At 48.6% G+C, this 22,887-nt stretch overlaps 1 long non-coding RNA gene across 2 annotated transcripts in view; it reads right to left on the bottom strand.

The window, feature by feature from the left end:
• The window catches only part of LOC139361163 (uncharacterized), a 121,305-nt gene that overhangs the window by 88,596 nt on the left and 9,822 nt on the right, over positions 1–22,887 (bottom strand). The window contains exon 1 of one of the 2 annotated variants that reach the window (XR_011618704.1): positions 7,987–11,515. The exons of the other annotated variant lie outside the window; for it this stretch is intronic. This is a non-coding gene — a long non-coding RNA (uncharacterized lncRNA). Of the gene's footprint in view, positions 1–7,986; positions 11,516–22,887 lie in introns of those variants that run through there. 2 annotated transcript variants of the gene reach the window in all.

Raw genomic sequence — 22,887 nt, 5'->3', positions numbered from 1 at the left:
CATTTCAAAATTAGCTTTTATTACACTGTCTTCCCTATTCTACCAAGACTCTAGAAAACAAAACCATTACAATTTCCAATTCTATCTTATAGCAAGTTAGAAATACACGTTTCCCCAAAGGATTCTACGTGTTTCCTTGGCAATATCCTTTCCATGCCCCGTACTACTGCCCACAACAGGGAAGGCTTTTCCAACCCAACCCAACCCAACCCAACCCAACCCAACCCAACCCAACCCAAGGGCCCTGAGACAGGCCCCTAACGAATCGTCTACAAACTCTTGAGACAGGCTTGCCCTGACAAATCATCTGCAAACTCCATCTTCCATTAAAAACAGTACCGAAAATGAGCATATTACCACTTTTTAAAAATTACTGTGAAGTGGACAGTGTTCAGTTCTGTGAATTTCGGCACACATATTCCCATAATCATCATCACACAAGCAGAACAGTGCAACAGCCCCAAACCCACTCACGGGGCCTCATAAGCATACCCTCCCATTCTCAGCAACCACCCTCTCTGTGTTCTCCTATCCCTCGGGTCTGCCTTTTGCAAGCGTTGTGGCAAAACACTCACAAAATCACGATTTCCTGGGCATCGTGCTTGGAGGTGCACCCAGGGTGTCCTGCGATCGACAGCCAGGCCTCGGGGCTGCTGGATATTTATTATTCCACGTATGGCTGTGGCACATTGTAACCTGTTTTGGGCAACTATAGACAGCGCTATTAACGTCTGGGTACATTTTTTCTTAAACATCAGCTTCTGTTTCTCTAGGGTAAATAGCCAGGATCGGGGTCACCGGGCCCGACGTTTGTGTGAGTTCAGTTTTGTAAGAAACCCAAGCTGTCTGCACCGTGCTGAACCCCAGCATCGCACAGGAGTCCCGACTGCCTGTCCTCACCAGCACCTGGGGCTGTCGGAAGACCTTAGTCAGGCGCTCCTGCAGGGGTGTGGACAAATTCACTACGGCTTCGGTGCACATCTCGGTGCAACCAGTCACGCTGAAGGTCGTTTCAGATGCTTTCGGGACATCCTCCCATCCTTCTCAGCGAAGCATCTGTTCAGGTCTCTTCTGCTTTTAAGTCAGGTGGTTTGTTCTCTGTGAGGAGCTGTGGGAGTCCTGTGCATTCTGGATACGAGCCCTTTGCCGGCTGCATGGTTCATAGACATCTTCTCCCCATCTATCGAAAATGTGTCTCTTCAATTCCCTAGGGGTGTCTTTTATATTAGAAGTTTAATTTTGATGAGTCTTACCTACTTGTTTTCTTCCTTGATTATGGATCATGGTATGGCTAAGAGCTCTCACCCTAGGTCTCCACAATTTCCCTTTCTTCTACAGCTTTTGTAGTTTCATATTTTACATTCAGGGCTATGGTCCACCTTAATTTTCATACAGGAATTTCTCCCTGTTTTCACTCTTTTGCATACGGCTGTCCCATAATTCCAGCACCATTTGTTGAAAAGACTCAAATTCCACTGAACTGCTTTTGCGTCTTTGGATCGGTTCTGGACTCCACTCTGTCAGCTGACCCATGTGTCCATCTTGAGCATAATTTATGACTTTAGTGACTGTCTCTGTGAAAAAAGTAATTCTGTCTGGAAGAAAAGCCACATTAGAAATGCTCTAAATAAGATTCCTCCTCTTGTCAGGAGAGCAAAGCCACTGTTCTAAGCAGAGGTGAGGCCTCAACAGCTCCCAGGCACAACCTTAACACACAATGGGGAAGGGAATTCATTTCAAGGGCCACAACGTGAGACCAGCATAGCCATGAAAACTGCAATCATTTCACAACAGAATGAAATTCATAAAGAACTGCTGAGAAGCGTATGATAAGTTACATAAATCACTGTTCCTTAAATTCTGACGGTTGACTAGAACAGAAATAGCTTCACGGTACAGTTCAAACAGGAGAAAGGTAGGTAGGGGTGGTTTCCACACCACCCAGGGCCTGCAGGAAAGGGACACTTTTCCTCTAAACGGGAGATCCCGGGAGTGATGTGATAAACCATGGTGAGAGGCACAGAACGGTGCAAGCCGGAGTCGCGGCCTTTGCCCCACCACAGAGTCTGTGTCTGTGAACGACGAGGCTCAAATGTCAGGCCGGGGCAACCGAGGCAGTTATCAGGGGACAAGAAAACGAGCGCACGGTGGAGGCAAAGGTCTGAAATCGCGCGGCAACTTCGAGTCAAGTGGGACAAACTGACTCAAAATACAGGTTCCAAAAACCACCACAGAGAGCTGTTCCTCGGCTCTGGAAAGGCTAAGTGACTAATGCCCACACTGAGCATCTGCTCCCAGAGACGATCCTGGTGACCTAAGGCCCAGCTCCTCCGAACCCTCGCTGAACCTCAGTGAGGAACTTTGTTGGTATCTTACGGCACATTGACATATTCCCTTAAAATCTGGTATTTCATCAACAATGCAGGCGCCAGCTTTGATTCATACACATTTCGACTAAACAAGATAATTTACACCCTGACCATGCCAGGTAAGAGGTTTACTACAATCTTTAAACAGAGCCAGAGGCTACAGTCTGCTCCTACACAACACCATGTCTCTCCAAGTTCGATGGGTTTTTACTTTCCATGTCTTCACTTGCCTAGTGCTAGAAAGCAGATTAAAAACAGAAGGAACCCAGAAACACTATTGAATGAGACTCAAATATCTTGCAGTCATCATCGTGATGAGATGTTTATTAAACAGAAATGTTCTCCCCTGTAGAAAGCAACACACATCAACATACACCGATAACTGTCGCCAGCATTCCAGATCATCTTCCCTTCCATGGCCACAGTGCAGGGCAATGGACCACGCACACCTGCAGACCCACAGAAAGCGGGGTGACACGGCCGATTCTTGTAGCGAGCAGGCCAGGGTGCACTCAAAGTGCATCTCTTTCCAGAGGACCGCCACAGAAACTTACACATTTATTCCACGAGTTAATGGCACTGCACCCAACATTTCTGTAAGATTCTCTTAGCAAGCTTTTCCTTCTGCCTAAAAGGTCCTGACACAAACTGAAAAAGCTCTTGGAGCTGCCAAAGACTTCAGTATCCCCTTAACTATTGTCATGCACGCCCGTGTGAAGAGACCACCAAACAGGCTTTGTGAGCGCAACATGGCTGTTTATTTCATCTGAGTGCAGGCGGGCTGAGTCCGAAGAGTCAGGGAAGGGAGGTAAATGTGGGGCCGTTTTATAGGATTTGGATAGGTAAAGGAAAATTACAGTCAAAGGGGGCTTGTTCTCTGGCGGGCAGGAGTGGGGGTCACAAGGTGCTCAGTGGGGGAGCTTTTTGAGCCACGTTGAGCCAGGAAAAGGAATTTCAAAAAAAAAAAAAAATCATCGCTTAAGGCAAGGACTGGCCGTTTTCACTTATTTCTGGTAGAATATTATCAGTTAAGTTCAGGCAGGGCATTTGAACTTTTGTGATTCTTCAGTTACTTCAGGCCATCTGGGCGTATATACGTGCAAGTCACAGGGGATGCGATGGCTTGGCTTGGGCTCAGAGGCCTGACAACTATAGTCTTTACTTTTAAGGTGTGGGGTCAGATCATATAATCCCCAACTAAGCTCCTGATGCTGTGTGTGGCATCCAGCAACAGCACGTTCCATTCCTGGATTACATTTGACTCAAGAGTCCACAGTGAGAACGATTTCTGGTGAATGAAACCCCAGGCAGGAGGGTGATTCCACTGGGCAGCTCTTCACACACAACCCAGGAGCTGAGGGGAGAGGAAGAGGCCCACGCGCGTCCACCGTGCTCACGCCCCCTTGGAATGCGCCCCACTCCTAGAGACCCAGACCCAAGGGAAATCTGACCTGAAAATGGGCAAACCCTCACTTTGGCATAGAGACAGGGACTCGGGGCCACAACTTGACCTCAGAGCAACACAAGCGCAGACACAGCACCCCAGGACACCCTCCCCACCCAAATTCGAGGAAAACCAACCCCCCACCCCCTTGCGGAAACCCCCGGCGGCTGGAGCAGACGCCTGCCGGCGTGTGCAGCCTCTGCCGTCCCACATTCCGGGCTCAGCACCTGTGCCTCAGCCCTGGCACTGCTCGCCACACCCACAGGTGTGCCAGGAGGGGCAGGTCCTAAGGTCTCCACTGCACCAAAGCCTGCAAGGCAAAGGGGCAGCTCCCTCCAGCAGGAGTCCAGAAACACACACTGCACCAGCGTCACAGCGTGAGAATTCTCCCCTCGGTCTCCGAGTCTCCAGTCTGTTGCCCGCCACGGTCTTCTGCCAATGGCAAGGCCCACGCTGGGCGGCAATTTGGTTCTCACCATTTCCCTTGTCAAGATCAATACTGCAAACATATCCAATTCATCCTGTCACTAAAAATGAAATAATCCGCCATTTCCATCACAGATGACACAACCAGGTTTCCATTACCGGATTGTTTTTTGTTTGTTTTTTCTCTATTTTGAGATGGAGTTTCTGCTCTGTCGCCCAGGGTGGAGTGCAGTGGCGCAATCTCGGCCCACTGCAACCTCTGCCTCCCGGGTACAAGTGATTCTCCTGCCTCAGTCTCCCAAAGTAGCTGGGATTACAGGTGCCTGTCACCATGCCCGGCTAATTTTCATCTTTTCAGTACAGACAGGGTTTCACCATGTTGACCAGGCTGGTCTGGAACTCCTAACCTCAGGGGATCCACCTGCCTCCTCCTCTCAAAGTGCTGGAATTACAGGCGTAAGCCACCACGCCCAACCATTACTGGTCTAATTTCTAAGCCACTCTCTCACACCCACTCCCTTTTTTTTTTTTTTTTTTTTTTTTTTTTTTTTTTTTTTTTTTTTAAAGAACTAGCTTTATGGCTGCTTTTTCCAAGAGAACCAGTTACCCATTTCAAGTACAAATAAGACATGGTGTTTAAAAACCAAAAATGCCAATTTGCACAGAAGTCTCCAAATACCCAGTCGATTTGAGCCTTGAGAATAACGTCAAGATGTTGGCTGAATACAACTTCCCTTTCCATCTGTCTGCCTGTGAGTTAGACACAAGGACGAAGCCACGAGCTAGGGACATAAAGGCAGGAACCACCGAGGCAGCCGGGACTCCAAATAAAAGCTCGAAGGACCAACACAAATGCACCACACCCTGCACACCCTCCTCTCCTTCCTTTTCAGAATTTCCAGAGGATGAAACAGGGACCTCCTCAGACGTCCCACGGTGCAGGTGGCCAGAGGGGAAGGCGGCAGCAGCCTGAATGAGGTGACCAGGAAATCACATTCCACAGACAGAAATTCTCCATGTACTTTACATCCTCTGTCTCTGAAGAACTATGCCAGGCTAAGAGTCGCTAGAAAACCACCTTCAAGTATTATTTCCCATTTCAAGCAAAACAGTGGTGGGGCAGGAGGGAAAAACATAGCCATGTGTTCTGGAGTATTAAATAAGGTTTTTTCTCTTATAAACATATAATTTTGCATTCTCAATTTTGTGTATAATTGATAGGCTTCCTAATTAGCAGACATAGTAATAAAAAGTGAATTCCAAGTGTAAGATCGGAGGACCCGTTCACATGGCTTCAGGTTCTGCTACTGTGTTTCAACTTAAGAAAATGGTTCTGTGCGTTGATAACAAGGCCTGAGAGTCTGTGTGAGTCTGTGTGGCTGTAATCAGGGTTCGTGTTGGCTCCGTACCAGAGGATGTTACACTGTTACATTATCTTTTACAAAAAATCCTGAAAAAATGAAGGCTGAATAGACATACACACCCTCCCAAAATCATCCAAATGTCCACCGATATGAAAAACAGATGAATTACGCTTTCCATCATGGAATATTCCTCAGCAGTGAAAACAAACTATAGCCACAGGTGCCAACTAGGATAAAGAAACCCTTTTAAACACGTTTAAAGTGAACTGACTAGGCGGAATTCCTCGATTACAGGCATCTGCTCCAAAAGGGTACTGTTCTGAATCCTGTGATGTAGAATGATAGTTAGCAACCCTGTTTCGGGGCACATCTAGAAAAAAAGCAAAATAATGACTGCACAATTCTAAATTCTGTGTAAATTATAACTATTACTATGAAAATTCTAAAAATGTGAAAATCTTCCCAACTGTTATTGGACAAGCTTCAAAATAAATACCCTGGCATTGCTTGCCACACCCACAGGTGTGCCAAAATAAATGAAAATATAGCCCAAGTTAGTAGAATCGAAACCTGAAGATGTACAAGCCATCTCTGCCTCGCTATCTATACACCGTGTAGAAATTTAAGAGCAGGTAGTGACACTGCAATGCAAGGCTCATACCAACTGGGTATTTGGAAACTTCTATAGAAATTGGCAATTTTCAGTTTTTAAACACGGTGTTATTTGTACTTGAAACACAGGTAACTTTTTGATTCCCTTGGAAAAAATATAGCCAATAAACCTGGTCTAAAAAAAAAAAAAAAAATACGGGAATGGGTATGAGAGAGAGTAGCTTAGAAATTTTAAAAGTATCAGCAGGGAGCAGTGGCTCATGCCTGTAATCCCAGCACTTTCAGAGACAGGCCCAAGGGGCCTTTGAGGACACCGGTCTCCTCTGCTGCCTTCCCGCGCTGGACTGACCCCCCAGGACATTCACTGCGTTTCCACCCCTGTCTCATTTAACATCCCAAGGGTGGTCTTCATCCTCGTCTGGGGCTCAGCTCTGCCCCAATTTCCTAAATCTTTGCCTTCAGAGCCTGAAAACACCCATGCCCAGGGTCACCCTAAGTCCACGTTTACCCCAGAGAGTCCCCATTTTATGTTTTCCCAGCATCGCCTTAGTGATAATTTATCCTGTAAATTCCAACTGCCTTCACACCTCGCACTTGCTGTCTCCCAGTAGACCCCACTCAGATGCACATGCCCCAGACCCCACACCCAGGTCTGTGCATGCTGCCCTGCTCTGCCCATGTGGAGACCACCTCCCTTTCTTGAGGAATCAGCTGGCGATCAACTCCTTGTGGAGGGCTGCCCTGACTTCCAACTCTCTCCAGCAAAGGCAGAAGCCATCCTCGGTACTTCCCCAAAACTCAGGCCAAGTATGAAGATGGCGCAGATGCTAGCTGTGCCTGGGATGCCATGGGCAGGGTCCCCAGATGCTCTGCACATGGCCCCGGGGCACCGCCTGAACACAACAAGTGCTGAAGAAACAAAACTGACGTGCGCTGACCTCTGATAGGGCCTCCTTCACCATCCACATCTGTCTCCCCTCTGGACAGTAAAATCCACAAGACACAGAGGGCTTGTCTCACTCATCTTCAAACTCCCAGGGTCACCCTGGTAGGTAAAGGGGACTCAAATGTCTTCTGAAGGAAGCGGCTGGTTAGCTGCCAAGTTAAAGGGCCTCTGAAATTCAGAGCTCTGCATAGCAGTCCAGCACACTTTATTATGAATGACTCCAACCACGGCAGAAGTGGCCGTGGAACCAGTGCTAACCAATTCAGGGTTTGTTCACTGTTTCTCAGTTCATTATCACAACGCATTCTCACAGAGCAGCCGCGCACAGATCCTCAGACGTCTACACAGAGTGGGACGATGGCGCCAAGTCACGTGAACGTCCTGTTGCAGACTGGGAGACACCGGTCAGACACGGACCCAGGCAGAGCACAGACCTCGCGTTAAATCTGCTCCATGTAAACAGCACTCCCTGCCAGGCCGTTTCCTATCTGCACAGCTTCTACCAATTCAACTCTCGCACCTGACACCTAAGAATACTGCACACCCCCATGTGAACCCCCCATTTACCTCCCAAAATGACCCGGCATGGCCGAGTACAAAAAGTTTCAACATAAGGGAACTGGAGGGCATGTGGGGCTTTCTCGAGTCCTTGCTGCCTCCTGATGGGAGGGCCCAATGCTTCACACCCCTAGTGAAGGGCGGGTCTCTTCGGCCCCCAGACTTTGACCTGGAGCTTAAATCAGTATTAACTAATTTCACTTTCCAGGACCAACTTCAAAGGCCTGCAAAGCCAGAGAAGGGAGAGGAGATGGAACACGCCCTCACCTCAGACCTGCCGCAAGCACGCACTTCTCAGATGCGTCCCAAGGTGCACAGCGTGTCCGATGCCTGTTTCACATCCACCGACCTGCAGGTCTTCTATGTGGCATCAGCCTCCTGGGAACTGGGAACAAGAGGTATAATGGCAAGTTCCCTATGCAGCAAAGCTGAGGCAAAGGGACCCAACGCAATGGAACTGACCTTTTTCTGACAGTATCAAAACAGAAGGAAAATACTGTACAGCCAACTTCCCCTCACGCAGGTTTGTTTACCTGTGACTCAGAGGCCATGACAGACAACTTCAGGTTCTTACAGATTCCTATTCTCCCCATGCAGGAAGCCTTTGTTTTTAATATCGTACGAACTTGCCATTTTGTAGGCCAAAAACAGCAAATATTGGCAGTTTCCTACAGTTCAACTGAATAAAATATGATCATGGCCTTTTGTGAAACCATGAAGAAAAGGTGGATATCTCAATATGTGTTTCCAGACTGGCTTTGTTCCTGAAGCGGTAACTCTGTTCACTCAGGATTTTAGACACTGAAGAACAAACATCAATATCCCACCAAGAAAACCAAAGGAATGAAATAATTTTGCATCCACTTTGGAGCCTTTTTAGGACAAGGCAGGACACACACTTTTAAGAAGCGGCAGTTGTCCCTCTGTATACACAGGGACATGGATTCCAGAACGCCCCCCGAGTTTACCCAAATGTACGTATCCACAGGACTCCACGGCCACCCTATGGAACCGCATGTAGGAAACGTCGGCCCTCCACAAGGCCAGGTTTTTTCAGTAAGGGTTTGGTTGGAAAATAATTAACATAAGTGATCCTTCGAAGTTCAAAACTTATGTTGTTCAGGGTCAGCGGCATTTATTACTTGTGTCATATCTGAGGCCTGAAAGCCATCATTCTCAATACCTTAAGGTGATGGTTAACTAACTGTTCTGATTAGAAAGAGGAAAAAGCTTATTTTTAAGCTGACAATGAGAGTGGATGCGGCTACGGTGAACGGAGAACAGACCTAAGCAAGCACCAAGGCTGGGGTGACTGCCTGTGCTCAGACCCACCAGGGCCTGTTCCTCCATCTCCCTCTGCTGAAAGGGATAATCGCTTCTCCCCCACGACTAAAGGGCCTTTTTAAAATACTCACACGAGAAGTGCTATGAAAAGCTGAAAGGTCACAGATAACATTTTTAAAAATAAACATTAACGTAAGCATTTAACAAGCCCATTATGATTAAAAACAAAAATGGTATTAAGTTCTTGGGTGTGGTGGCTCATGGCCATAATCCCAGCACTTTGGGTGGCCGAGGTGGGTGCATCACCTGAGGTCAAGTGTTTAACACCAGCCTGGCCAACATGGTGAAATCCCTTCTCTAACGAAAATACGAAAATTATCCAGGCATGGTGGCAGATGCCTGTAGCCCCAGTTACTTGGGAGACTGAGGGAGGAGAATCACTTGAACCCGGGAGGGAGAGTTTGCAATGAGCCAAGATCGTGCCATTGCACTTCAGCCTGGGCGTTGAGTGTGAAACTCCATCCCGTGAACCTATCATTCAGCCACCGAGGTATCCTATAGCTACTTATTCAGCCATGAGATACACAACAGGAGATATAGGCGAACAGGACACAGTTCTTCCCTGAAAGAAGGCTGCACCCTCAACAGAAGGGAGGCACAAACTCCGAATGGAAGCGGCATAGGGAACAGATGCTGCTGCAGGTGGAACTGGCCGCACAGAGCACCCACTCCAGTGTCTGAGAATCAAGGAGCCGTTGGTGCCATCACCTTCCATACCTGAGCTGGGGAGGTGGGGAGCCTGTCATCACCACCACCACGACCCGGGACAAACAGCCCCAGAACCACACAACGAGCTTACAAACTCACCGAGGCAATGACCGAGCCATGTGCGTGGAGTGATGCGAACACGCAGATGTCAGGGCCACGCGCGGCATTGGTTTTGTACATCAACCTGAGCGTGCCCGGGGTGCCCAGATGGCTGGTTCTGCATTATTTCTGTGTGAGATGCATGTTTGCCTCTGGACTGAGTGGACACCCATCCTCACCGGTGTGGGGGGCACCACCCTATCCACCCAGGGCCCGAGTGAAACAGCAAGGCGGGGAAAACTGGGTTCACTCCACCTGTCTGGCTGATGGGCCAGTGACATCTGTCTTCTGCAGCCCGTGCTCCTGGGTCTCAGCTCCTCAGACCTGGGTGGGATCTGCACCCTCCGCTTCTCAAGCCTTCAAGCCACACCCTCCCAGGACTCTAGCTTGCAGGCTGTGGGTCCTGGGGCTTCTTGGACTCTGTAGCCCCTGCAGCAAGCCTCGCCCTGGAGACACACGCACACCCGGCTGGCTGTCTCTGTGGAAGCCCTGACTAAAAGCCGACCCTAAAAGTGGTCTTCAGAGTTTCTTTCTAGCCCTAATATCCCAGCGCCCCTCCTACAATTCTAGGCGGAAAGGTGAACGGAGACCAATGGACAGAGGTGTGTGCGAGGACACGCCAGGGAGCAGCACTGGGCAGGAGGGCACTAACGCTCACTAAGCAAAGAATCAAGGCTGCTTGCCACAAAAATGAGAGCAGTAAAGATTTCTTCAAACAGAAATGAGTTTGTTTCATGATTTGCTCTTAATACATAAGAAAGCATAAAAGTAGGCCTGTTAACAATTACGTAAGTCTTTAGAGGTCCTTGAACTACTTCTGCCCCTTTGTGTTTTTATAGAAAATAAGCCTGAGGTTAAAGAGAATAACGTCACTGGCCACAGCTGGGGCCACGCGAGGACACAGCTTATACCCCTGAGGTACCTGGGTGCCCCAAGTCCTTCCCTTGCTATTTATGGAAATATGGGAGAAACCAGGAGGTCTGAGTGTGGACCTGGCCATGCTCCCAAGGGCGGAGGAAAGCACCTATCTGTCCAGTCTTCCCTCCACCCCGCGGTTCCCTCTTACCCAGACTCTTGGGCTGACGCGGCTCATGCACTCAACAGCGCCATCATTAAACGTTTAGCTTCGCATCACGAGGGCCTCCTCTGACCACTCCTGAACCTGCAGTCAGCACTAGTCTGCAGGACACGCGTGGACAAAGTTGATGGATCACGGCCTCCAACGAGGAAGGTGCCAGGCAAGGAGTCGGAGAGCCAGGGATGGAGCAGCCCTCACCCAGGGAGGCGAAGGCCAACAGCGGCCACCACCGAGGGCCTCCCTTCCCACCCTGAGGGCAACTCACCCAGGGAGGCGAAGGCCGACACCAGCCACCACTGAGGGCCTCAAGGGCTCTCCCCACCCTGAAGTCGGCTGCGATCACATTTCCCATCGCACTAAGAGACCCCTGTATTGAGCACAAACCTTTCCAACCTTCGAATCAATAAGGAATCGCAACACAGACATTCCCTCAATCCAAATGGCCAGCCCACAAAACAGACACGCAATCATACACATTTCCTGTGGGAAAATCCGTCAGTCCCTGGGACCTCGCGCCAGGGGTAGGGGAGCATCATGGGGAGATGCCCCAGCCCCAGCCTGGCTCTTCTCTCTACAGCTCCTTTTCCCTCCTCTTCCCCCCGCCCCTTCCCACCCCCTCCTAGCCTCAGAGGCTCCTTCCTCAAATTCTTTCCCCTTGATGAAGTCATTCATGCCCAAAATACAAGGCAAAGTCATGGGGGCTCAAGAGAAAATCCATACCGTGGCTCGCGTTTTAGATTCTCAGAAGTTTGAGAATAACCAAGCAAGAATCTTTGGCATCTGAATGTGGTCTGAAGGCATCTAAGCACAATGCCCGGCACTGGCCCGGAGTGGATCATGGGTGTCTCGGACATCTTGGCAACTCTACACCAATTATTTTGAAACACACCAGCAGAATAGAACCGTGTGAATAGCTGCTTCTCAGTTAAAAGTAGGAAAAGACTCCAAAAGCTGCCCTCAAGGAACATCCTTCCCACGAGGAGTTTTCTGTATCGGGCCCTTCAGGCATAGGCAAGGCCCCTGGGCCCAACTCCCTCATCCCTGCGTCATAAAGCAGCAAAGATGGTGGGGAATAAAGCAAGTGAAGGAGTCAGTCCCGCACAAAACGGGCTCCAGAAGCTACAGCCACTCTCCCAGTGTGGGAGCCAAGTTCAGAGACCTGGAAACACCAGAGTTCCCAGGGAGGAGGGCAGAACAATGCTATTTCCCCCTAGTTTAGGGAGACACCACCCCACGTCCTCTGGCCTTAATAGAAGAGAGACTTCACATAAATGATTTCAATGACTCCACCATACACAGAAAGTGGGCTGAGGGCTAACACACCCATATAAATGCCTGGCAAAAACACATTAAATGAACACACAGATAAGCAAAGTTCTCCTGTTATCCACGAAATATTCAGAAACAAATCCAGTAAGCAATCTCTTTGCAATCAAAAGACCAATTCAGAGGTGCAGATTAAAAAGAAACATACAACTGAACCCTTAATATACTAGGAACCAAATTCCACGGAAGTGTTATCACATCACCACCTCCCAGCTGAAGGAAGCAGCACTGGCCACTGACCAGCTGTTCACTCGTGGGTCAGTGAACGAATGGCAGTGCTGCCCAGGACAACGATGAGATGTTAACCTGAAAAGGGCAAAATTGCAGAGGCTGGAGGGACCTTCCAGGTAACCCGGCCCCCTCAGTGGACAGAGGACCCCCGTGGGGCCACAGAGCCCAGAGCTCCAGTGTGTTCGGGGCAAGGACTCAACTGAAACCCTGATGATGTCCGAACACCTTCTGCCCTTCTGTGTCTCTGCCCCACTAACAGGGAATCCGTGAATGCTAAGGAAATGTAACGCATCTCACAATACATGTAGTTTTTAGCAAATTAAAGATAAACAGTGACAAACTTTGAGAATTAACCAAAATATAGTTCAGTGAATGCCCAAACTCAAAGCTAGTCTCCAAGAGGTGATAAGCTGTGTGTGGTGGTTAACGCCTGGTAAATCCCAGCAGTTGGGGAGGCTGAGGCAGGAGAATCACTTGAGCCTAGAAGGTTGGGGTTGCAGTGAGCTGTCATTGTACTACTGCACCCAGCCTGAGAAACAGAGTGAGCCTGTCAAAAACAAACAGACAAAAACAAATTAAAGGAGTTCAAATGAACTCACCCATACCCTTTAAATTTTCATTTGGGTACATGAGGTGATCTAGTTCCTTTTTCCCTTGCAATACATGAATAATCTAATAATTGAATATAATCTAACAATTACATGGGAAAATTTAATTATTTTCCCATTTCGTTATTCCCTATCTCAGGGAAAAAGTTAAAAGTATTCCCGGCCGGGCGCGGTGGCTCAAGCCTGTAATCCCAGCACTTTGGGAGGCCGAGACGGGCGGATCACGAGGTCAGGAGATCGAGACCATCCTGGCTAACACGGTGAAACCCCGTCTCTACTAAAAAATACAAAAAACTACCCGGGCGAGGTGGCGGGTGCCTGTAGTCCCAGCTACTCGGGAGGCTGAGGCAGGAGAATGGCGTAAACCCGGGAGGCAGAGCTTGCAGTGAGCTGAGATCCGGCCACTGCACTCCAGCCTGGACCACAAAGCGAGACTCCATCTCAAAAAAAAAAAAAAAAAGTATTCCCTATTTCAGGGAAAAAGCTAAAAATCATTTTAAACCTTCCTTCCACAAAACAGTATACTCAGTCATCTCTATCTGCTTGATCATATGGAATTCAGCTTCACATGTCTACAATACAGTTTTTGTTAAACAGCGTTTATGTAGACAGGCAAGAGAAAGAAACACTTGGTCTATGTAGAAACAGCAGAAGACACGTTTTAACAGAAAAGGGAGAAGATACCACCGTATGAATCTGGAAATTCTGTCCTCATCTTGTCCACACACACAGAAAACACCCAAGCACGTGCCTAGTGTCCAACAGGAGCACAGAAAGGACAGGGTTCCTCCAGTTGTTTAATGACCAGCCCCACTTGTCACCGCCACATAACAAAATCCGCACGGCAACTTCAGCACGTTTCATTCACAATTCCATGGAAATCAGGCTGAAGAACATACAGATGTTTTGCCCACATTTAAAAATCCAATTGTGGGACTCATAGAAATAAAACACATTATGGGTTCACTTAACTTTTCCAAATTTTTACTTGGAGAAACCTATAAAGTTCTTGTCAGTTACATCCTTAAGTTTTTCAATAATTTTTCAATGCAAAGGTCGGGCAAGACTTGTAAAGAGGTACACACATACGGCCCGGCGCAGTGGCTCACACCTATAATCCCAGCACTTTGGGAGGCCGAGGTGCGCAGATCATGAGGTCAGGAAACCGAGACCATCCTGGCTAACACGGTGAAACCCCGTCTCTACTAAAAATACAAACAATTAGCCAGGCGTGGTGGCGGGTGCCTGTAGTTCCAGCTACTTGGGAGGCTGAGGCTGGAGAATTGCATGAACCCGGGAGGCAGAGCTTGCAGTGAAATCGCACCACCGCACTCCAGCCTGGGTAACAGAGGGAAACTGTATCAAAAAAAAAAAAACAAAGGAGGTACACACATACATGCCACGTTTTCTCTCAAAGAGACGGGCTCTTTTTTAAAATTCCAGAAGTAAATGTGGTTGTCACCCTGCTTTTGAGAGGATGGGCTGTGTTTTAAGCATGAACAGACTTTCCTCCATGCACCAAGGATGCACCATGGGGGCAGTGCTGCTGCCGCCTCCCCAGTCTCTGCTCAGGGTGGAGCAAGGGGAGCTCAGTTGTCTCCCGTATACACCGTCAACAGTCCAGGTGCTCAGAAGGAGGCTTCCAGGACTCGCTGTAGGCATTCGTCAGCAGGGCAGGCAGTGCCTCGTGCTGGTGGGCATCCAGCAGTAAGGGGGTCTTGCACTTCACTCCCTGGGCCCAGCCGCAGACAGAGGGGAAAGAGACACCTGTATCGTAACTCATGTGTATTTATAGATACAAAGAGACTCTGCAGTGCAAGGTGCAGAACTAGAAGGAATCATGGAAATAAGAGGGAAGACATTGGGTTAAGACTGGCAGAGCCACCTCAAGCCTCAGCACTTCCTGCCGGAGCCCTCACTGACCAGACTCCTCCAGGGTCACTGACACTGCCTTGCCCAGCTCATGACAGGGCAGACAGTGACAGAGCCTCAGAACAACCGCCCACTCCTTCCTCACCAGCCCAGGGGACGAGCTATTCATGAGTGTCCCAAAACCTGAATGCGGGAACACAGAGGTGACTGAGCAGAAAGGGGGACAGCCACAATGGCCGCGAGTGTGCAGATATTGCGGGGCACCCCAGCAGCCCTTTCCATCTTAAAGAGGATGGCCACGGGTGTGCGGATGCTCCCGCGTGACCCAGCCGTCCTTTCCATCTTATAGGGGAATGGCCATGGGTGTGCGGATATTCCCGGGTGCCCCAGAGCCCTTTTCACCTTAAGGAGATTTTCACAGTCTCATATCAGTCTCCAAACTATTCAGTGAGGTTGGAGGAGTATCACTGTGGACCAACACTGATTGGCACCAAGTAAGGGCAATTTTATAACCATGTCTCAACCATGAAACAGTCAGGTCTTTGGCCATCTGGTCTAAGCTTTTTCTGTAACAAAGTTGGATAATTAGGTTGAACTTTGGTTTTCCAAAACTTGTTACAGAAACCACATCTTCCTAGATGTGGCTCTGTGGTGTCACGTGCACACATCAGTAGCCAGGCTTGCCAAGACTCACGGCACATTACACGTTCACCTGAGAAGGCTGCTCAATCACTGAGGGCTCTGGCGTGCTCTGAAATGAATTTGCCACTTCAGCCTACACTCTACTCCCTTGTTTGGTTAAAGAAACCCAAAAAGCAGAATTTGTTTTGGCCAATCGCCTGCTGACCCAACTGCAGAGGTTTTAATTAGAGTACTTTCATTGCATCCTAGAAAGCAAAGTCATATAGATCAACTCATTATTACCACTCCAAAGGTTTAGTAAATCTCCAGATAATCAGGCAAAAATTTTAAGAAGATACATTAAGGTTTACAATACTCAAAATTTAAAACTACATCCATGCTTCAAAAAACCACCATTCCCATTTTAGATGGCCAAATGCATATGAGAAAGAAAGAAACGTGCTGAGTGTATTTTTGGGGTAATCTTATGGAGAAACTGCCACTTTAAAAATGGCTCTAGTTCCTGGCTCCAGATGGGTGTGGTGGGTTGCCTCACTCAATTTCAACTCCACCCGAAGCTGGGACACTAGAAATCCATTCCCACACTCCAGGACACCAGAATTCCCACTTCTGGAAACAGACTGAAATGCAGACCTGTAGCAGAGAATTATTTCCTGCCCACCCTAACCATCCTCTGTGGAAGGCGACAGTCAAAGACAAGTCCACCCCCCTAGGCGCAACTGCACCACGAAGAACCATTTCAAGGTGGGAGGTGATTGATTAGTGGGAACAGGCAGTTTAGCTAATCACTTATAAGGCAGAGAAGGGGGGTTTGAAGGCCTGTATCTGGCCTTGTCCTCGGTAAATGGTCATCCACCAGTCAGCCTAAGCCACATGGGAAGGGGCTTCTTGCAGTAAAAGTGGGGGCGCAGTGGTGGGGAGGGGTCATGTCTTAACCATCCCTGTTTTACAGGATCACAGGGCTCAGGCAATATTCAGTATTGTCACACACCAAGGTTTTTACAGTCTGAAGAAAACTACAGTCCTAAGGTGTCAGTTCTCAAAGCCCTTACGTTCCTCCTGCTAAGATTCCCAGAGGGTCTCCACTTCTTGCACCGAACCCCAACTTGCACAGGCACCTGCGTCTTCCTCCTGCAGCAAATGCAGATAAGAAGCTGTGGCTCTGCTGCGGTAATGATGCCATGCAGCCCTAACACCACAGCAGAGCAATGGCTCTGGCCTGAATGTCCCCAAAACCTCATGCAGAAACCATCTCCGAAGGGATACATTAAGAGGTGGGGCCTTTGGGAGGTCCTGCTCTCAGGACTAGGGTTGGTGTCCTTGTTGGGAGGCCTGGAGGAGCCCTCCTGCTCCTCCACCACGTGAGTTCTGACGAGACGACCGCTGTCACGCAAGACCCGGCGAGATGCTGCCGTCTGTGAGCCACAGGCCCTGGGGCACCAGATCTGCAGGTGCCTTGACCTTGGACTGCCTTGACCTTGGACTTTCCAGCTTCCAGAGCTGTGAGCAATAAATGTCTCTTTACAAATCACCCAATCGACAGCAGCCGGACAGAGGCAGGAATGTCACAACATGAGTCACTTTCTCAGTGGGCCAGAGGACTCCCCATGAGCCACCACTGTAAAGCAAGAACTCCCTGGAGGATGGAAAGGGGGTCACAAGGAATTCTACCCAGCACCAGGGTGTCTGTCCTTTCTTGCAGGAAGACAGCTGAGCCATGGCAGGAAACTACAGGGTGGGTGGGGCTGGACAGTAATGTGTCACCTGCTCATCTAAGCCTCAGTCTCCTGCCTCTCATCACGACAGTGGGGGTAACAGCCCCCTCACCTGAGCTGTTGGGGGAGGTAAGAGTGCTGGGTGACTAACAATTGTTAGCTCCACAGAAATTAGGCAAGGAATCCGCCCCATGTCTTATAAAATCAAACCATCCCAGGAATTCCACATCACTAATAATTTGCATGGGAAAATGCTGGATTCTCCTAAGTTCTGGCATGTCATTTGTATTAATAAAGTTTGCAGAGTTTTCACATACTAAGTATATAAAACAGGAAAATAAATCATGCAATTTGGAGGCTGAAGCAGGAGAATCACTTGAGCACAGGCAGTGGAGGTTGCAGTGAGCCAAGGCCTCTCCACTGTACTCCAGTCTGGGTGACAGAACGAGACTCCATCTCAAAAAATAAAAAGAAAGATTTTGCTGCTTCATACTAGTAAAGTGGGCACATTCTACATGCCAACTCTTATTCAAAGGTCGCCTAACACTGACTCAGGAACTCTGGCCCTGATGTGCTTGGAGTTTTAATCCTAACAGTGTTAAAGACCACTCCCCCAGGAGCTCTGAACAAGTACTCCAGGTACAATCTGAACAAGACCACACACTCTCTGACCGAAATCTAACTTCACAGACCCAAACTACAGAACCACAGAAGACACTGCTTCTGTCCAACTTTTTGTTCTGCCATCGTTTGTGTCCATTATTTCCTACAAACCATCTCATTAGAATTTAGGGCACACAAAAGGCCAATACAACAGGGTTACTTTTCAAAGGTTTGGAGGTGAAGAACAGACACAATGCGTTCGCTTCCTATTGCTGCTGCAACAAATTACCACAAATGCAAACCTCCTCTCAGCCCTAGAAGTCAGGAGTCCCAGGGCTGAAGACAAGGGGTCAGTAGCTTGTATTCCTGCCTGGAGTCTCCCAATTCATAGAAGCCACGATGCAGCTTGACTCACAGTCCCACACCCCTCCTACCACTGCCCCGGCCTCAGCCCTGCACCCCTCCGGCCCCTGCCCCTGCCCCACACTCGCCCTCAGCCCCACAGCCCTCTGGCCTCTATCTCGTCCTCAGGTCTCCTCCTCTGAGGCAGACCCTCGTACTCCCTCTCATCAAGGCACATGTGAAGACACTGGACCCACCTGGACAACCCAGGGTCCTCCCCCATCTCACTGTCCATTACACTCACATCTGCAAAGCCTCTTTTGCCATGGAAACTTCATTAGACTAACAATCGTTTAACAAGTCCATTCTAATGATGTGAAAATTGGCATTGTTTTCCTCCTAATGAACAGATCAGTCACCCAAGTAACCTATAAATATTTGACTATTAAATATACAATACTGTAGGAGACAGAGATGAGGAAGTGGGTTCCTCCCTGAAAGACGACTGGACCCTAGACGGAGGGATGAACATTCTGAACAGAATCAACATAACTCAACATTTGAGTCGGAGAGGCCAAGCAATAAGACGTTCAAAAAAGCAACCAGAAAGTATGTACTGTGCCTGTAGTTCACATCTGCCCCTGGCGTCATGAGCACGAGCGTGCGGACACGCACACAGGGCCCAAGTTTAAGATCAAATATAAGGAAGGTTTCCACTGTAGTATTTAACTAGATCTTATTACAAAATAACCTCCTGATTGCAGTTTTTATCCAAAAAGTTCTCTGTAATTAAGGAAATTAATTTTACCCTAAAAGACATTTCTCTATTTATCATCCCATATAAACTAAATGGGCATATTAAAGAAAAAAGACAAATGTTTGACTTCGGGGGTTTGCCTATGACTTGGATAAGCAGGATTTTCTTCTGGCCAAGCAGGGAGCAGCTGGACCAGACTGGAGGGAAGGAAGAACAAATTTCCACTCTGACCTCAGTTGGGCACCAGCGTCTTCCCTGTCAGAATGGGGGTGTGGTGCTTCCCATACACCAGCCTCTGACGAAACTCAGCCCAAGGGTGTGGGAAAATGCTGTCTACTTCTGAAAAATCTATAAAGTGCAGACACATCAAAAGCTTCAGAAAACTGTAAAGGACCAAGGAGACCACTACACCCTTGGAGTTTACAGAAAATGGTCAGCATCACACGTGCCTGAGGTCCAGGGTCAGCTCCCAGCTGCCGCGACGCCGTGAGCGCAGCCCTGGCTTCCCCTCTGATGCAGAGAGCTGGTCACTCTGCCGGCAGCACTCAGAGCTCAGAACATTCTAGAGGAAAGCAACGTGTTCCTTTTAAAATGGGGAACCGGAGCAGCACAACCGAAGCTCTACGACTGTCTCAACTACTGGGTTTCGGGGTAGCATTAGGAAATCGTGAGAATCCAAATCTCAATTTCATACAGATTCCAGATTCACTGCAGGTTCCAGAATTTCCTGAAACCTTCTTCCAATTTATCACTTAGGATTCCCTTGCCAAAGCTAATAAAGTCTACATTCCTTACGGAAAACCCACCATAAGCACCACCACAAATAAGATCAACTGACGCCCGCCCTTCGCACCAAACCTATAAACTGTTACTCACACAAGACTGTGCTGGAGAGGCAGCTCTCAGCTGAAGCCGAATCCGTGAGACTTCATTATCCCCATTTTGGATCGAGTGTGAAGACTGTCAGCAAACCAGGGCCCCAGTGTGAAGCAGAGAACAGATCCTCTGATGCCTGCCTGAACATTTCCTTCCCACCTCTGGCTTGCATATTGAACACCCTCAGAGCTACTGAGTCACCCACATTTGCAGGTCATTTATCCAGCCACCAGGATAACACAATTATGCGATAAAAATGCCTTCTCAGGGCTTTGTCATACTCAACAAGGAAGCTCAGAAGGCTAGGTAAGCGCAAGAAAGGGGGAAGCGTCCTCCAAACAGACAAAAACCAAGGAAAACCATGCAGAGACTTGAGAGAGAGAGCAGAAACAGAGCCCGCTGTAGCCTTTCAGGTCCTGCTGGCCGCAGCCCTGCGTTAGGAGGCACCATTTCCACGGATGCATCCTGCTGGGCCCATTTGAAAGGTCCCGCTTGTGAGACATTCACCCCCACTTCCAGCTCCTGCAAGACCCGCTGCAGCCCCACTCCATCCTGGGGGCCGACTGTGCAAGTCTTCCCGGCAAGACCCCTCAGAGCCTGCTCAGTGTCTGAGACTGGGAAGCACCAACGATCCAGAAAGGCACAATCCCGTTCTCCTCGTGCTGCTTTCTGGGTTCCAAGTTGTCTAACGAGTCCTGCATAAACCCCGGGCTGGGGAGCCAGCCAGGGCCCAGCAGCACCCAGCTCATGCGCTCCACTCACCCCACAGAGGACCACGGAGGCCCCAGCATGCTCTGTCCGTGGGGCAAGACACCAGAAACAGCCACAGTTCAGGGTTCTGCCACCCGCCCTCTGCCGTCATTACCTGCTGTGATCTGAATTCTCATTGGTGGGAAAAGTGATCCCACAGCTCCGCTGCCTTAATTACCTGCTGGGATCTGAAATTGCATTGCTTGGAAAGGACATCTCACTGGTCAAGCACTCCTTGCTGCCTCCTTGCAAACAACATTAAAAATCCAAAACCCCTCTTAAAGAACGTTTACTATAACCTCAAAACAAGACCCATCCCGAGACCAAGGAAGATACACACGCACATCTGACACCTGGTGGACGTCCTTGACCGACGCCACAGCTTCCATGTGGCGTGTGAAGCAGGAGGCCTGTCACGGTGACTCAGGCTGAGGTCTGAAGAGGGGTCTTCCAAGCAACTAGGCAACCAGGACGCACACCCCAAAACCCAAGTCCCCGCACTCATGTACCTGGCAGAAATGCTGCGTGGCCATCGACACCAGTTGTGAACCAAGACCGATCTGTGTCCTGTGGCCCTCACAACGTCCGTACATGCCTGGGCCCAACACAGGCCCGCACGGCACCCTGCTTGCCTCCAGTGGGGCTCTCTCCTGCCAAGGGGGATGGCCCTGAAGTCCGTTGAGATTTCCAAAGCTCTACAACGTCGTCCTTCCTCCTGCTTGTTCAGAAGGCCTAAAGCCCTGAAGACACTAGTGAGAATTGACCTAGCCTCCTAAGGCAGCTCAAACGCCTAAACACAGGAACGCTGGACCTCTCTGCCCTCGAGAGCAGCCGATAACACACTGGGCTAAGCAGAAGGCACAGATGTCACATCCAGAAGCCAGTGGCGCTCAGGATTGCATTCCAGGAGCCGCCCATGTGAGTCCCTCCAAGGCTTCCAAGTCGCACTTGATTGTTTTCATCGTATCTCTATAACATCAGAGACATTATATCTCACGGTATCTATGAGATCGTCTCTACTTTTATGAGCACATATGCTCCCTGACTTACCGTGGGATGAAACTGTTCCAATAAACCCAGCGTAAGCTGAAAATATCCTAAATAGAAAGTACATTTGACATAATAGTTTCAACTTACAACGGGTTCATCCAGAGGCAGCCCATCTTGGGCCAAACAATGCACTGAGTGTGACTAGTTCACACCATCACAAGATTGAAAAAAAAATCACAAATGTAACCATTGGGAGCCAGGGACCATCTGTATTGGGGCTCCTGCCTTCAGAGACAACGGAAACCTCTTCTTAGGCAAGAATCACAATTTATAATCCTCAAAATGTTAAACTTAGTTTAACAATCTAGAGGTTCAAACAAAGCCAAAGTAGGCCCACAAGGCCGTTTGTGCCATTCGCTAAGACACACGACTCTGTAATAACCCTCACCACAGCCCCTCAGGGTGGGTCCCAGAGGCGGCTGAGGCTTGTGGCTACGGACACTAACGAAACCAAAATCAGAGTACGCAGGTGCAGTCAAGTCATATGACTTCTCCACTAGCATGTGCACAAATGTTCATCAGCAAATCTCATCTTTGCTTTACCTCCCTCCCATGACCTAAAAAGGAGTCCACCACACACACCCACACACACACACGCACCACTTCAAAAACATAATTAGTACTTGCATTCAATTCTGGGCATTCAGAATAGACCTAATGGGTGATAAAATCTCTCCTCCAACCCATTGCTTAGTCTTCTTAGAGGATGAAGGATTTTGCATAACACAAGTCAACATATAAAAGATCTGCTATAGAAACAGACTTTCAAGTGGTCCTCATTACAGTGATTCAACTAATATACAAAGGCCCAACACACAGCACAGTGTATGTTAGAAGAATGATTAATTTGTTCCCCTAAAAATCCTAATATCTACACAGAGAAAATACCCAATACACATTTTATCATTCTTTACCAGTATAGTCGTACAAAGGAGTATCACAAAAGCAAAAGAACACATTTGGTTTGATTCACAGTTCTAAGTTTAATATACAATTGCTAAAACCACCAAGACAAACATGACTATGAAATATTTAATGAACTTCACCTAAATTCAAGTCACCATTCAACCACCACTACCTCTACTGTCCTTACGGGAACTTTCCAAAAGTAAATTCTGGAATTAACAGGACAAAATTTTCTGGTGATAGAAATTAGGAAGAAATTGG

Source organism: Macaca nemestrina (assembly GCF_043159975.1).
Source record: "Macaca nemestrina isolate mMacNem1 chromosome 11 unlocalized genomic scaffold, mMacNem.hap1 SUPER_11_unloc_4, whole genome shotgun sequence".
NCBI classification, from domain to species: Eukaryota; Metazoa; Chordata; class Mammalia; order Primates; family Cercopithecidae; genus Macaca; species Macaca nemestrina.
The sequence above is the reverse complement of the archived record's forward strand: the minus strand, read 5'-3'. Positions and strand labels throughout refer to the sequence as shown.